Source organism: Homarus americanus, unplaced genomic scaffold (genome assembly GCF_018991925.1).
Source record: "Homarus americanus isolate GMGI-L3 unplaced genomic scaffold, GMGI_Hamer_2.0 scaffold44060, whole genome shotgun sequence".
NCBI lineage: Eukaryota > Metazoa > Arthropoda > Malacostraca > Decapoda > Nephropidae > Homarus > Homarus americanus.
Genome location: NW_024756871.1, coordinates 462,802 through 480,590, shown reverse-complemented (window position 1 = coordinate 480,590; position 17,789 = coordinate 462,802). Strand labels below are relative to the sequence as shown.

The 17,789-nt window shown below is 41.6% G+C and overlaps 1 long non-coding RNA gene across 2 annotated transcripts in view; it reads left to right on the top strand.

Moving 5' to 3' along the window:
* The first annotated feature begins 8,741 nt into the window (after nt 1-8,741).
* Nucleotides 8,742-17,789, top strand: part of LOC121856990 — a 61,270-nt gene continuing 52,222 nt past the window's right edge. The window contains exon 1 of one of the 2 annotated variants that reach the window (XR_006087086.1): nt 8,742-8,793. This is a non-coding gene — a long non-coding RNA (uncharacterized LOC121856990). The other variant, XR_006087085.1, reaches the window with a different exon arrangement.

Genomic DNA, 17,789 nt, shown 5'->3' with positions numbered 1-17,789 from the left:
CTGTGTTTTAGTATTTTGGGTGTATAAAGTCGTGTGTTTCAGTACTTTGGGTGCAGGCGTCGTGTGTTTCATTACTTTGGGTAGGGTCGTGTGTTTTAGTATTTTTGGGTGCAGGGGTCGTATGTTTCAGTATTTTGGGTGTAAGTCGTGTGTTTCAGTACTTTGGGTGTGAGGGTCGTGTGTTTCAGTACTTTAGGTGTAGGGGTCGTGTGTTTTAGTATTTTGGGTGCAGGGTCGTATGTTTCAGTATTTTGGGTGTAGGGGTCGTGTGTTTCAGTATTTGGGTGTAGGGTCGTGTGTTTCATTACTTTAGCTTGGGGGTCTGTGTTCAGTATTTTGGATGTAGGGGTCGTGTGTTTCAGTATTTGGGTGTAGGGGTCCTATGTTTCAGTACTTTGGGTGTAGGGGTCGTGTGTTTCAGTATTTGGGTGTAGGGGTCCTATGTTTCAGTACTTTGGGTGTAGGGGTCGTGTGTTTCAGTATTTGGGTGCAGGGGTCCTATGTGTGGGTGTAGGGGTCGTGTGTTTCATTACTTTAGCTGTGGGGGGTCGTGCTCTTCAAAAACACCTTATTAAAACCCACTCGAACGACGCAGCCCTACATGTCACTGGGCCTCATTTAAGCTTCTGTTCAACGCCCTATGACACATTCTGGTGAATGCTGGCTTACGTGTTGCTGTGGATAGGATGAGGAAGCAGCACGTGTCTGGTTTATAAACGTTAACTTGGAGCTGATGTAATGGGATGAGGTCTTCTGCCCTGTTGAATGTTGCAAGTTTTATTCTCACACGTTTTTGGAGTTAGGTGGGGAAAATGCAATGAGAGAGAGAGAGAGAGAGAATTTCTGTGTAATTGTGTTCATAATGAAGTCATATTACACTAAGTATTAAACATAGAAATATCATCTATATTTTCTTACCATTATTTCTTTAATCTTACTTACGATGTAAATGTTTCTGCATCATTATAAAGAAAATATCATAGAATTCATCCATAGTTATGTGTTTATTTGAGGTGCAATTTATTCCAATAGATACTGTATGCCCAACGGTGGGTTTTTTTAACATTGAAGCATTCGGAGAAGTTTTTTCTATTTACACACCATGATGATGCATTCATAACCTCCTCAGGGATATCAGAGGCAAATAATTTATACGTCAATGATAAAAATAATCTATAGCATCAAGATATATTTATTAGAGGAACAATGAAGAAAATATACCAGAGACAAGGGAGAATTTACTGTGTAGGTGAAGACGGTATAGCGGGCGGTAGTGGATGATTCCTCTCTGCCTCAACCAAGCCCGATGATATTAAGAAAAAAACATTCAGTATCTTTTCCTCTTGATAATCAGACCAAAAAACTGTGTCAGGATGTTTTTTGGGGTGATCCTCTCTTGTTGTGTGGTTATAATAGGTCAGTTTTATGTGTTCCTATTTGATTTTAACTATGTGAATGCTTCTTGTTTCGTGGTTAAAATTGTAGGATTAACTTAAGAGTTATAAATGAGATGATGAGGATGTTTTGTTTTAGGTCAAGATCGGTAAAAAGGTCAAGGTCAGGTTAGGGGTATAAATTGGGTTCATTTTGCCATCGAGGTCAGGAAGATCAGTGGTCTGCTTCCAAGACGTTTCAGAATTCATGGAAGTTATATTAATGGTTCAGAGATGAGATGAGATGACACTGTTTTAGGAATGTGTGTGTGTGTGTGTGTGTGTGTGTGTGTGTGTGTGTGTGTGTGTGTGTGTCCAGAAGTTGCTTATAGTGTGTTTACGAGCTGAAAAAACGAGTCTCATGACAACTTTGAACTCAGGTTTATTTCTCCCCAGCACACCTGATTATTAATACAGGAAATAAGTCTCATCACCAGTACTTAGCCCTTATAAATGGCTTTTTCGAATGACATCTGGTAAGGTGACTCAGAATTGGTCATTAGCAACGATTAACTACACTTGAAAGAAAAAATAACCTCCATATGCAAAGACTATCCTTCAGTCAAGTCAGGAAAGACTGGCACAGTATAACATCCACCTTGGTCGCACCACCTCCTCCTCTTTGGCTCTTGTTCATACTTGACCGGAATATTTATTAGAACAGCCATTGACCTCTTAGCTAGTGTTTTTTAAGGCCATTGTCTATTAAAAGTGGCCACTATTACAAGTATTAAAAAAACCCATCATATATATTTTTCTCTACCCTGATATCGCAATTGAGTCTTGTGTATATTTACATTTTTACAAAGATAATAAATACTGTTGATCTCCCCCTCCCCTTCCTCCCCCTCCCCCTGTGAAAGGCCAGCATTAGGTGACTTGTAACTTTTTACGGAAATTGGATGAGCCAGACCCTAGTATTCTCTGACTATCTCTCCAGCTATCAGGTCGATTTATGGTGAGGATGGTCCTGGAAATTAAAATTTTTGCAGGTAAGTAAAGAGTGAGAAAGAAGGTGTTTCCGTGATGAGTGTCGACGTGTTGTTTTACCCATCTGAGTGCCACACCTGTTGTACTGTTAGGTGAAAGTGTAGTGTGTGTGTGTGTGTGTGTGTGTGTGTGTCAGGTAAGATAAAGTTACGATATTGGCAGGTTAACTAGTTGAAGGATAACTAACCTAACCTTACCTAACGTCAATTAATCAGAGTACCGTCCTCATATCTGAGGGTTGGCGACCACAGTCCTCCACTCTAAACGTTCTCGGGCTGTTTTTATCTATCACCCAATATTTTGTCTCTCTCTGGGGACTCAGTTTTTAATCTAATACATCCCTCTCAGTCTCTGCCTTCCCCTGGTCCTCCTACCCTCAACTTTGCCCATTAATATTTTTTTTACTATCCCCTTATCTCTAATTATATGACCAAAGTATCGATTTCTTTTCCTGTACACTAACTTAACCTAATAAAAAATAAAATATATCTAACCTTACCCAACTTACCCTTTACCTAACATAGGCTAAACTCTCTTAACCTAATACAACTTAACCTAATCTAGTCAAAACTTGACCTAACTTCAACTACCAGGACATAAGTGTTTCTTTAAAGTTAACCACATCAATGTCTTTAACAAATATATGCGTAATTCACTTCAGTAAGACACCTTGACTGCCTTGTTCATACATCAGTCATGGCGCGTATCATTAAACAAATACCACGTCGGTAAGGGAAGTTGTGTATCGCCAGGCGTGCCCCTTCACTCCTTGTACAATGCTGCTCGTCTCTTACCAGCACTGAGGACACTTGTTCTTGATTTGTTTACCTTGATTTTTATACCACTACTGTGAGGCGGCGACATATTGGTTTGTTTGTATTGTTTTCCGTCCGTCTATTTATACGTCCGTCTGTCCGCCCATCCATCCACTCGTTCATCCATCCCTCCCTCCCTCCCTCCCTCCCTCCCTCCCTCCCTTCCTCTCTACCATGCATGCAGGGTCAGACTGCACGAGATGTGTTGCAAAGACAACTTCAGACCTTATGAACCCTTGGAGGTTAAGATTCAAAGGTCAGAAGATCGCTTGTCTAAAAACTTCCCTCTTCAAGGTGTCTCAAGACGGTATGAATGGCTAGCGAACAAGTTTACACGTCGTACACATACCTGACGCACTTCTGGAGGTCATGGAGCAAAGGTCAACGTCAAAATGTCACTGGTACTTTAACTAATTGTTGTCGCCTTTCTTTGTTTTCATATACTTTTTTTTTTACGTGTCTTTACTGTTTGGGTTCCACCTGGTGGTCATTAGAACAACCATATCCCCAGAGAAGATAATACGTATAGTTTATTGTACGCTGGGGTAATTTTCTCTGACTGCATCTCTATATTATCTTATCCCATTATCCTTTGTTATGTTTTATTTTAATTTTCTTCAAAAGCAATACTTACAAAACATGGTTCTTCTGGGCTCCTCACGATTAGGATGGAAGCCAAACATTGACTAAGTATTGCCTATCACGGTCACTATGTTGAGTTACAGGAACAGGGAGCTGATGCACTCATGTCTTTGATGGCTTCAATGAATTTGGTGTCCAAATAATACACAGCCTTAATCATACTGTCTGTCCAGGACTCATGAGTCTCTGAGCCTATCGGAACGAAACAGTAGCCTTGAGCAAGAACATTATATGTCTGGTTCTCCTGGGAGTCATTGAACCTAGCCACACCTTCCTTGTCTGCTGTATAGAAAGGGTAGGAAGCACCACATTAGCTGTTTGCCATTTTGCCAAGGAAAAATTGTGACCGTGTCCTAATTCTTACCAGTTTGAAATCATTAACTTCATTGTTTCTTACAAGCTAACCTCCGTAGGATTCACAGTTTAGGGTGTGGTGACTGTATTGATCTGCGATCGTATTGCAACAGACACATTTGTAATCACTGTTGTTAGGGGAATCGAGACAAAGGATTTTCCTAATAAGGAGGGACTGTGGGTTGAAGCGAGGTCTTAAGGAACCACTTGTGGTAACCAGTAATAAGTCCCCAGCAGGAGGAGCTCCCACAGCTCACAAGCGGCTGTCTTCACCGTGGAGGATACTCCCTTAAGTATGGATGAAGCAATCTTCTTCAAGATGGTCTTGTCCCAGTAGGCTTGTTTGTGGACCTTTGGGGGGTACTACTTCGGCTGTTGGGGATGTGAATGTTTCCCACTGGGAGGCTGCCTCAGTGAACCTTTACATCAGCACCCCTGCAGAGGCTCTCAGGCGTCTGAGAGAGTTTTCATTACCAATTCATTGGATCTTCCACAGGAGGAGAGATAGGATCATTATATATATATATATATATATATATATATATATATATATATATATATATATATATATATATATATATATATATATATATATATATATATATATATATATATATATATATATTGTTGTAAGGAAATTGGAAATAATTAAAATCGCCATTAGAAATGTATTAAGAATTTCCATAAACATTGAAAATTTTTGTTTACAAATTAACTAGAAGTGTGTAAACATCAACATGTGTGACACTCACGTCATGTGTAAACAGCCCACGGCCGTAACTCCTCCTCCTGACGGGTTTTGACCAAACTTCTCAGGTTGGTTGAGTTTTCCCAAATATTGACTCCAGTCAAATTTTTCGGTGCACGGTCACCTGCGTCCTGGAATATAACCTCCAGAACATGTGACATAATCCACGACCTAAGAACCTTCTCAGGTGGTCATCACTCAGGTTCTATTCATCGTAGTTAAGACATTTTTTACGGTAAATATTAACGTCTTCATTCACGACGTATCTTATTTCTTTACAACGAAAAATATTAGAGATGCAGGAAAACAAGTTCCAGGGTTTATGACCTTTGACCTTGAACCTAAACCGTTCAGTTTTCCCAAGGTCATTTAATGTAATCACAGAAAAAGGTCATCAAACTGACCTAAAACACCGAATAAAGGAAGTTTAGGAAGAGGATAAGAGAGGAAAAAAGTTAGTGTAGAGGGAGTCATGTCACCTCCTGGGCCCCATCTCACCACACACATGATGCAATATTGGTGGTATATGTTTTAATTTTTAATAAACTAATATTTATGGACTACATTAATATTCACTCTGGCTTTCAATAAGAAACCTGACCACCTGTGTTATTTTGGTATGTATGTATGTATGTATGTATGTATGTATGTATGTATGTATGTATGTATGTGTGTATGTATGTATGTATGTATGTATGTATGTATAGCGACCTGTGGTGTAATGGTCAGCATGCTCGCCTCGTAAGCAAGCGGACCCGGGTTCTCTCCCCGGGCAGGGTGAAACTTTGGGCAAGTTTCTTTATGCCATTTGCCTCTGTCTACCCAGCAGTAATTGGGGACCTGGATGTTAATCGATTTGGGGATCGTGTTCCGGGGTAATAGTTAGCCAGTGCAGTTGGCGAGTTGTCCGGTCTTCTCGGACTATGCCTTGACACTGATTCATGCAACACGTTAACTCAGGGTGTAGTTGTTGTGTTGGCTACAGCTTCTACACCTTAAACAAAAACGCCTAGGTATCGCCTATGTATGTATGTATGTATGTTTTTTGTTTGCATATATATCAGGTAAAGGAGTATAGGCATAAATACGTAATATTTAAATGATAATACTGTTTTACATCGCTATGAAGTGCAGTATAAGCTGTATCATTTCCGATCGCCAAATCCGCGGAGGCCACGGCCCATTGTTTATTATCACATTACTATAGTGTGTAACCCATAGGTATTATCTCTTTCTATATATATTTTTACTCACTCACTCACTCACTCACTCACTAACTCACTCTTAACATATAAGAACTAAAACATAATGTATATTTTTTGATAATTTCTACCCATAATATACAATGTGGTACTGTATTACTCACCGCCAAGAGTATTACATTACCCTGAAAACTCTGGAAATAACATTATTTTTTTAACTTTTTTCTTTTTCTCTTGTTTTTAGATAAAAGGCGCTGTACAGGAGCATTAGTACACAACAGCCGAACACCCATTTTGACTTTTAAATTCGAAATCAGCGTCGTCACTTTTCGGGTTATTCATTAAATTCGCAGTTCCCACCCCACCTGCTGGTCACCTGTCGTGCTTCCTGTGAATATGGAACTGTGTCACCTGAGGATTTTTTTTCCATGCATTTTTGGGGGGAGGGTTCTAAATGTACGTGTGTGTGTGTGTGTGTGTGTGTGTGTGTGTGTGTGTGTGTGACTGGGAGGTTTCAACACACCGCTTTATACATACCTTAGTTGGCTTAAGGGTGTAGTCTCGCCATACGCTTTAAAAACTACACTTAGAGCTAATTGGTAGTTGATACAAGGTAGATGCGACGCCATAAGCATTCAAATCATTGCCTCTTAATTAATGGGGCGTCTTTGATATGCATGTGTGTAGTGCATGGCAAAGACGCCTGCATGCCGGGGTGCACCCACTACCTGTGAGGAATGTTGTGTGTGTGTGTGTGTGTGTGTGTGTGTGTGTGTGTGTGTGTGTGTGTGTGTGTGTGTGTGTGTGTGTGAGTGAAAAAAGAAAAGCAAGAAAAAATACTCCCAATGGAATTGCTTTTCGACTCAGACTTTTATTTTAAGGTCTATTTTATTCTATTCCCATCGACTTGTATAACGGGAACATATTGCAGCGGTTTCCGTCCGCAACAAGCACTTGTCATTAAACTCTTAACTGCATTTGTTATCGAACTATCACTAAGACTTGGCATGATGTGAAGTATCAGCGGCTTCCAGCATTACTTGAGGGGTGAGGCAGTTGTCGGCCTTTGATTATGAAATTACAGGTTAGGTTAGGTTAGGATATATAAAAAGGTGAATGACTTCAGTTTATGCTGTTGTTGTTTGTTCATGTAGTAGAGAAGAGAGAGAGAGAGAGAGAGAGAGAGAGAGAGAGAGAGAGGTGGTCTTGACTTAGCAACAATCCATTGCAACTCACATTGAATAAATAAGAAATAATGACGATAATGAGAAGAAAAACAGGTTCAGTAATTAGTATTGAACATAATTACAAAGATCCTCGGTCGAATTACTTTTCTGTTTACCGTTGTTTGTATACCTGCACTGTCTAGACTAGAGGTACCCTGGAAATTCTATACCGGCACTGTCAAAGTATACTGTATACCTGCGTTATCTGTATGCATATTGAAATGTATACCTGTACTGTCTTGCTCATGCTGGACCAATTGTAAACTTGTATGGCGTTGTTATTGAATATATATCTATCAAAATATTTATAGGGTAAGAAACGACTCTAGAGCAGGAAAAAATTGTAGGGGTGGGGGGGGGACGCTAGGGGGAAAAGAAGTGTAGGGGAGAAAAGAAACTCACTCTAAGGAGAAAAATGACTCACTGTAATTAACGAGAACATGATTTTTAAAGATGGAGTCACAGTCATAAGTCCTGTCGCCACTCCTGCTGTCCCACGAACCCCGAGATTCAGACTCGTGAACCCGAAGCATTTATGGACAGAATATAGCGTTGGTGTCTACTGTTTCGGGTTCAATAGTCTGAGTTTCGGGGTTCATGGAGTAGCAGGAGAGGCGATAGGACTTTTGTTCGCGACTGTGCACTCAAATAGGGATCCACGAGCACGCAAACAGATGGGTTTAGACGACAGGAATGCACTCAAGCAGGGAATCATACACTACAGTATAATAAGAGGCAAACAACCTGTTACAGTATATCGGAGTTATGCACTTAAGGACGCGCCAGCAGAGATGCACTCAACTCAGACCACAATGGACCCCAAAGGAATCGAGAAATCTGAGGCAAGACGCTACTAAGGATAAACCAACAGAGGTGTACTTAACTTGAGAAGAGAACCACGGACATATCAACAGAACCAAGGACACTGAAAAGAGAACCACGTACAGTACATGCTACCACAGAATCACGAATACAGAACCACAGACGTATCAACAGAAAGAACCACGAACCATAGCCATCGTCACTTAACCAATTGGAAGACATAATAAGACACTCACAGACGCGTCTACAAAAATACACTCAAAATACAGACGACGGTGAATGCGCAAGTCACTTTAAAACCGGAAGTTATGCACTCAAGGACAAGGACATGGATTTTTTTTTTCAATCAAGGCCACAAGAACACCCTCGAGGACAAGGACATCAGGACATGTCTCGAAGAGCTTCATGCAACTATGTCTTGCCTGCGCAGACAGTGGCTCGTAGCGCGTTTCCTTTGCGCAGGCGTGTCTCGGTTGTAGCCCAGACAACAACGAGTTATATCAGTCAGTAACCAACCAGCGTGGTGCGCGGGTGTGTGCGCGTTGGTGCTCCGGCCCCGCGGTGAGCAAGTTGGCTTTTAAACACTGCCTGGGTGGAGGGGTGGGGTGATAGTGTCGAGGGTTGCCCGTTTGCCGCGCCGCGAAGGACCCTGTCACCACCCAGTAGCAGCAGCGTTGTGATCCAGTGTACCGGAGGATCATTATCCGGACCCGTTAACGTAGCGGAGCCTTATCTTAGGTACCGTATGATCCTTTGGGAATTAATCCGTATCTCTGAGTGTACTCGGTAGTGTGGTGTGTTTACAGTGTACAGTGAAGTATGATGGACAAGTACAGTGTGATTTATAATGAAAAAAGTACAGCTTGGGGCATAATGAAAAAAGTACAGCTTGGGGCATAATGATCAAGTACAGATTGAATTTTGAACAAATACAAATTTAAACGTAATGAACAAATATAAATTGAACAGTAATGAACACGTACACAGTGTTTACCGTGTGGTGCCAAGTGCCATTAGTTAAGTGGTGGTGTCTTAAGTGTAGCCATAAGTATCATTGTAACTTAGAAAAAGTTGTTTTACTTTATCTTGAGTTATGTGTGTGTGTGTGTGTGTGTGTGTGTGTGTGTGTGTGTTGGAGGGGTATGAAGACGAGGAGGGGATGATGGTGTTGGAGGAAGGGAATGGTGGTGGAGGAGTGTGTTGGAAGAGGAGGAGGTTAGTGTTGGAGGAGGAAGAAGATGGTGTTGGAGGAGGAGGAGGATGGTGTAGAAGGAAGAGGAGGTGGATGTTCGAGGAGGAGGAGGAGGATGGTGTTGAAGGAAGAGGAGGAGGATGCTCGAGGATGAGGAGGATGGTGTTGAAGGAAGAGGAGGTGGATGTTCGAGGAGGAAGAGGATGAGGAGGATGGTGTTGAAGGAAGAGGAGGAGGATGTTCGAGGAGGAGGAGGATGCTATTAGAGAGGAGGAGGAGATATGGAAGACCGACTCCTCACAAGCTTGGGGAAAACTTGTGCTCTGAAAATGGACTTTATGTGAGTTTAATGAGAGTTGTGAATAAACGCTGACTGGCGCTCAGTGTCGGCGAGTTCCTTTTCGGGGTTTCCAAGTGTGTGTGTGTGTGTGTGTGTGTGTGTATGTGTGTGTGTGTGTGTGTGTGTGTGTGTGTGTGTGTGTGTGTGTGTGTGTGTGTGTGTGTGTGTATGTGTGTGTGTGTGTGTAAATCCCCGGAAAGGGAAACTGAAAAAAAAAATGAATACAAAAATTAAACTCAAACAAAAATGAAATACAAAAAAATGAAACGAAAACAGAAAATAAACCTGAAAGAAGAAACTAAACTAATAAAAATAAACCAAATACGTATAGAGAGAGAGTGAGAGTTAAAAAAAGAAGAAGAAATTCCTGTGTTGTGTTGTACATTATAGCGACTCCCTCCCCTTCCCTCCTCCCTCTCCCCTCCCTTCCGTCCTCCCCTTCCCTCTCCCCCCTTTGACTAAATTATCCCCTAAAGTGAACTATTACTGAAGCCGCTGCTGTTATGTCGGTCGTTCAAGTCGTTCAAGTATTTTATTATTTTATTTATATATTTTTTGTGTGTTTTCCACCGGAGTGTTTTTATACGGTGTTTTAAATGTGATGTTTTATACCGACGTGTGAAATTCTTCTAGTGTGTGTGTGGTTAGATGGAGTGTCCAGCCAAGTGTGACCCTGTGAGTCCATTGGAAACTTGAAATTTAAAGGGAGAAATGGAGAGAACTTTTTTTATTTTTTTTAATCATGAATTTCACTCAGTAGCTTAATAGAAAAGTTACTTACTATTAGAGGTACAGAAAATCAGCTAATAGTGTTGCAGGAAATTGACCAATAGTGTTGCATGAAATTGGCAAATAGTGTTGCAAGAAATCGACCAATAGTGTGACGGGAAATTGGCCAATAGTGTTGCAGGAAATCGGCCAATAGTGTTGCAAGAAATTGGCCAATAGTATTGCAGGAAATCGGGCAATAATGTTGCAAGAAATCGACCAATAGTGTTGCAGGAAATCGGCCAATATTGTTGCAATAAATTGGCCAATAGTGTTGCAGGAAATTGGCCAATAGTGCTGCAGGAAAGCGACCAATAGTGTTGCATGAAATCGACCAATAGTGTTGCAAGAAATCGACCATTAGTGTTGCATGAAATCGGCCAATAGTGTTCCATGAAATTCACCATAGTTATAGAAAATCCATTTATAGTTATAGAAAAATCCACCAATAGAATTACAGAAATCCATTGATAAAGTTAAAAAAAAATCCACCAATATTGTTTGAGGTGGAAATAGACTTATAGAGTCAATCAACTGTGACGTGAAAACAGCTGTAAGTACCTAGGCGTAAAACACATAGTTAGGTGCTCTCTCTCTCTCTCTCTCTCTCTCTCTCTCTCTCTCTCTCTCTCTCTCTCTCTCTCTCTCTCTCTCTCTCTCTCTCTCTCTCTCTTTCCTGTTGGGGGAGATATAGACGTGAACTCGGAATATACCCCACCAAGCACAAGTCTTTGTTCAAGGTTAGAGCAATGTTGAAATTCTCTTGTTAATTCAGCGGCGATTTAGGGAAGGGAGTGACATAGTGGAGACCTAAATGGGATGCATAGAAAGTTATGTTAATAAATTGAGAAGAAAATTAATTAGATAATGTAATTAAAGATGATGAATAACAGTTAGTAGTGATGTTATACATGGTAGGTTTGGTTAGGTTAGGTATTCGTTCATTGTGTGACTATAATGGTAATATAATTATTTTCGTACGATAGGGTGTGAAGAATGATGATGATAATGATGATGGTGGTGTGGGGTGAAATATGTTAATGAAGTCAATGGAATAAGTTTTGATATTTGTATTAAGTAATAATAATAATAATAATTAACGGTTTATTGAAAGAGCTTGGCAGCCAGAAGGCTGAAAATATACAGTTACATATTTGGGGAATGGGTTTCGAATTACAAATAATATACAAGTAACATAAGTGATACAAATAAGATCTATAATAACTAGGTGGGGAAAAGCTCAAACTACAGGGCATTTCAACATAGTGACAGTGCAAGAAGTAGTATCGTACTGTGTGTGTGTGTGTGTGTGTGGTAATATGATGTGTTTTTGATGGTGGTAGTAGTAGTATTCGTATGGTGTAGGGTGGTATATGGTAGTAGTATTATGGTGTATGGTAGCGTTAATGTGGTGACGGTGATATTAATGTTAGTATGGTGTATGATGGTGGTGGTGATAATATTATGGTGTATGGTGGTAGTGGTCGTGTGGTTGTGGTGAGAGTGTAAGAGTCACCGCTCCTGTTTTATGGCCAGTAGGTCCTAATTGCTTTATTTATGGTGACCTTGGTTTTATTAGGTAGATTAGTGGCTATGGTGGGCTGAGATACCCAGGGCAATTATGTACGAACAACACGGCAATCAGGAGACGATAGGATGGTGGATAATTATATAGACACATATAAAACATATATAGACAATGTTCTCTTATATCAGAACTTATTACCTTTTTAATGAGTTATATGGTAGCTGATTATATAATTAAGTTATATAATTTACATGAATAAGGGAACTCATTTATATAGTTATAAATTAGATAATAGAAATAACTATGTGTTGTAAGGCATTAATAGTTTAATTTACAGTGGTGATAATATTCATTCTTGAACAATGACTTAAGTAAGAGGCTCTAAGTGTGTTATCATCCAGTAAATAGAATAATTCTCGTTAATAATGAGCCTCACTCAGAGGAACGCGGCGAGGGCTGTTGTTGTAAAGTATTAAAGTGTGTTTGAGTCCTGGAGTTACTGCATATTAGATAATGACACGTGTAGGCGGAATGGGACCTTCAGTTACTGGGGTCATACTGTGCTAAAGTGGCCACGGAAATCGTATTGCATCTTGTTATGTATTGTTGTTGTACTAACTGAGACACGATACTGATGATTCTTATGTATTCTTACTGTAATGTAAACTACCGGTAACTAGGACGTGGTAGTACAGCCTGTGATGGACTGTTGATGTAATGTAAACTAACTAGGACACGGTACTGTACCCTCATATGTACTGTAATTGTACTAAAATTACTCGGAACAACGTCTTGCAACCTAAAATTACCCCAAGGAACATCCTATTGCAACTTTGCAACAACAATGAATAGAAAAGCGCATTTGTTGCAGACAGCAGACCGCGACCCCTCGTTAATTTTGCCTTCATCATGCAGACAAAACAAGTTTATTGAGAAAATTGCAAGGTCCTGTAGCATGCGCGGCCGGTTTGTCGAGTTGAGCTCTCTTAGAAATATGAACTGTGACTCCCCCGTGTGGTGGGTTAGGTCCGCCTCTGCTGGAGATGCTCTGTGCGCGTACACACCTGAAGCTATTCTTACCAGGTGTGTTGAGTTCGGGTGCGTTAGTGTGTGTGTGTGTGTGTGAGTAGTAATGATATGTAGGCTTTTGTGTGTGTAGGTAGGATTCTGCGGCCTGTGGGTATGTTATGTTTGTATGTATTATGTACAGTTATGTATGTGTGTAGACCTCTATGCATATATACGTATGTTTGTATATAGATTATTAGTTAATGCTTTTATTCTTAACATGGGTCAGAGGGGTTTTTAAATACTTATTAATATTATACCGTAACATTTGACATCATTATTGAAAACATTCGTTAACATTACATATTCAAAACACTGGTTAAAGTACTTTTGCTGACACAGTGATTAGAGAACTGTACCTAAATTACTGACGTTACGTAACAGTACACAAGAGCTCAGGATTCTGCTACAGGTAATCGTCAGGTATACAGTGTAAGTACGCATATACTGTACACTGCAAGACATACATACACGAATACACATTTTCACAAACACCAAAAAATAAGTGTGCCGCCATCAGTAGTCATGGTGACAGACACAGTGACACCCATAACAAACACACAACACCAAATCGCGAACATATTGTGGCACTTACATGAACGTGACATTGTTCAAACACCATGTGGCGTAAACTGACAAAAAACACACCGCGTGACAACCAAGAACAAGCACAACGTAACAAGTAAAAACATAGTGTAACTCTTGCAAACAAATAAGAGTCACCTGCAATTCAAGGCAGCAGGTTGACGCTTACAAGAAACACGTCATGAAAACCATAAATAAAGACGACGTGTGTGTGTGTGTGTGTGTGTGTGTGTGTGTGTGTGTGTGTGTGTACTAAGGTAGTCACTTGCTCCACTCTATCTCGACAAAATCTTACTTCTTATAACTCTGGACAATAAATATACAAAGATCGTGTTGAGATATGTCCACACACCAAATCTGGCTAAAATCCATTGATAATATTTCCAAGTTAACACGTTTACAATTTCCGGATGTTTTGACTCACGCACGGACGGAAAGCAATCTCTCTCTCTCTCTCTCTCTCTCTCTCTCTCTCTCTCTCTCTCTCTCTCTCTCTCTCTCTCTCTCTCTCCCGGAACAACGAAGAACAAAAACAAGCTTAAATGATTTTGATGAAACATAGCAGCTGGGGGAGGGTGTTGGCTCAGGGGAAAAAAAGGAGTGGTTTAATTTTAGTGAAAGTAGGTCAAAGGTCAGGGATAAGTCTTTACACCCAGCAGGAGGCGAGGCTGTGACGAGAACCTTCCTGCAGGAGTCTTAATGGTCTAGGGTGATGTGTATATACGAGATAAGCAATGGATAACATAGGTGCAGTTTATCTATAACAAGTCAAAGGTGCAAAACATGATGCAATTTAATTATAGTAAGTCAAAGGTGTAAAAACATGATATAATTTAAGAATAGCAAGTCACAGGTGTAAAACATGATACAACTAATAATAGCAAGTCAAAGGTATAAAGTTTGTTTTGTGTAGCAGTGATAGAATATAGCCGCTAGTGTTTATAGGATAGTAAAAATATTGACATTATACTCTATTGCAAAGATTCAAGATGTATAGAAGTATAGCATGGGGAAAATACTATATAGCGTATAACGAAGATACGATATAGAATAAGAATAGGAAGATAGAAAATACAGTATGATGTATAGCAATAAGATGATAAAGATGCGAATAGACTAGAGCAACGAAGATACATAATAAATACAGGCATACAAAGATACATGATAATTATAGGGAGATACAGATAAATGATAACTATAAACATAAGCTAGATGAGATTTTTTTTAGAGTGCCCACGAGGGGGCTAGTTTATTGGGCACCCCCGTTGACCAGACATATATTCAACGGAAATCAGACTGTTAACTGAGCCCATTCAAAACATTGGTGGGAAGGCGTGTGTGGGTGGGTGATGGGTGGGTGGGAAGGCGTGTGTGGGGTGGGTGGGTGGGAAGGTCTGTGTGGGTGGTGATTGGATGGTAAGACGTGTGTGTGGGTGGTGACAGGGTGGGAGGGCGTGTGTGGGTGGGTGCGTGGGAAGAATTTTGTGGATGGTAGCTGGGTGGGAGGGCTTGGGTGGGTGGTTAGAGGGTGGGAGGGCTTTGTGTGGGTGGGTTTTGAAGGCGTGTGTGGGTGGGTTTTGAGGGGCGTGTGTGGGCGGTGGGTGGGTAGGAAGAAGTTTGTGGTGGTGGGTGGGGGTGGGAGGCGTGGGCGGACGTGATTGAAAGCATGAGTAAGTAGTCTGAGGTGTGTGTGTGTGTGGGGGCTAGAGAGGGTGTTAGGGTGGGGCTGGGGATTATGTAGAGAGGAGGGGTGTGGGTGGGAAGGGTGAGGCCGGGATATGTGTGGGTGGGGAGGGAGAGGGGGATGGTGTTGTGGGTTGGGAATAGGAGGGATGATGTGGTTGGGGTCGCATGGTGTGAGTGTATGGGGGTGGGGAATTAGTGTTGACTGAATTGGCAAGGTTGTGGGTGTGATGGTTGAGTGGGTGGGCCTGTTTAGCAGTTGAGAGCAAGGGAGTAGCCTACTGGGGTGTCGCCCACTTGTAAAAGAACTCGAGGAATGCCGCTCTGTGTTATATCCCAACAGCTAAGATCCCTGGAGCGACTTGTGGAGCTGAGACCAGGAGCAACATCTGGCCAGGATGGGTTGGGTTGCATCCTAAGCTACTAAGGAACACGTTGGCTGGGTTAGATTATATCCTAACAATGAAAAGTTTGGGATTATTGTTCTCTAATAAATAGGATTATAAAACAGCGTGTCTAAGCTCTTGAATGAAAAATAAAACCCCACATCAGTCACATATAAACCCACAGTGGCGTGATTATAATGCACAAACAACTTGCAGTAAGGGTTCCAATCCTGCATGGGGAGGAGTGGTGTTGTTTGTATCTATCCGTCAGGTCAGGGAGGACGGGTGTGGAGCTGACTTAAGCGCTGCCAAAAATGCGAGAGCGGATCTGGTGAGTCAAGCAGAAATTGAGACGCTGGGCAGGACGTGTGGGTAGTGAGGGGTGTGTGTCGGGGCTCCCGTGTCTCTCAGCAGCTGGGAAAGGGAGTAATAAAACGGACACCAGATAGCTAAGAGGCGAGACTGAGTGCTGGGAGGAGCAGCTGTGTGAAGCCTGGGAGTCAGAGGTCGCCTGTAGATAATTTATGGGATTTCTGCCTAATAGTAGCTAGGAGACATATGACCGTCTGCACGCAGCTAGAGTGTTGTCACCCAGCATTTAGGACTGGTGAGACAACGAGTGTCACCTAGCAAGCTAAGGAAAGTAATGACAGATGGATGAGACAGAGTGTGTCACCTAGCAGCTTTGGAAATTCATGACAGATGAATAACACAGGGAGTGTGTCACCTAGCAGCTCGGGAAGATAATGAGACAGGGAGTGTGTCACCTAGCAGCTCGGGAAGGTAATGAGACAGGAAGTGTGTCGCCTAGCAGCTCGGGAAGGTAATGAGACAGGAAATGTGTCACCTAGCAGCTCGGGAAGGTAATGAGACAGAGAGTGTGCCATCCAGCAGCTCGGGAAGGTCATGAGACAGGGAGTGTCACCCAGCAGCTCAGGGAAGGTCATGAGACAGGAGTGTCACCCAGCAGCTCAGGAAGGTTATGAGACAGGGAGTGTCACCCAGCAGCTCGGAAGGTCATGAGACAGAGAGTGTGCCATCCAGCAGCTCAGGAAGGTCATGAGACAGGGAGTGTCACCCAGCAGCTCAGGAAGGTTATGAGACAGGGAGTGTCACCCAGCAGCTCAGGAAGGTCATGAGACAGGAAGTGTGTCACATAGCAGCTCAGGAAGGTAATGAGACAGGAAATGTCACCTAGCAGCTCAGGAAGGTCATGAGACAGGAGTGTGTCATCCAGCAGCTCAGGAAGGTCATGAGACAGGGAGTGTCACCCAGCAGCTCGGGAAGGTCATGAGACAGGAAGTGTGTCACCTAGCAGCTCGGGAAGGACCAGGTCACGGCCATCTTTTGTCATGAGGAGCTTCCCAGACCCACTTGTCCCTCCTGCGGGGATTATACTTCTCTCCCGGTAAAGATTTAGTGTGTGTGTGTGTGTGTGTGTGTGTGTGTGTGTGTGTGTGTGTGTTGATCATTAAAATATCACTACTATTTACGAACGAAATAGGAAATAAATTAAACCTTCAACTCCTAAAACAATATATCCTAAAGCTGTTTTTATTGTGATGAATATTTTTACTCGTCGGGAAATTTTTCAGCTTGGTGTGGCCAGCCAGACACGACGCCCCCAAGAAATCCCAAAACTTTTTAAAGAAATGACTGAATAGCAATTTTCTTTTCGTTGTTATTCTTTACTGTTTTGAATTGATATTTTTAATTTATTATTTTTATTTTGTTTATTTTTTAGTTTATTTATTTATTCATTTATTTATTTTATTTATTTACTTACAAGAAGGTAGATTATTTATTTTTATTTTTTGGACATCCCTTTTTTTAATGTAGGCGAATTTGTGTGTGTGTGTGTGTGTGTGTGTGTGTGTGTGTGTGTGTGTGTGTGTGTGGTCATAAAGCAGTGACCTACACTTCTACAGGATGGTGTGGGGAGGAGGAGGTGGGGGTAACTCTGTCATTAGTCCTTGGGAGATGCAGAGAAACCGGGAGAAGACAGAC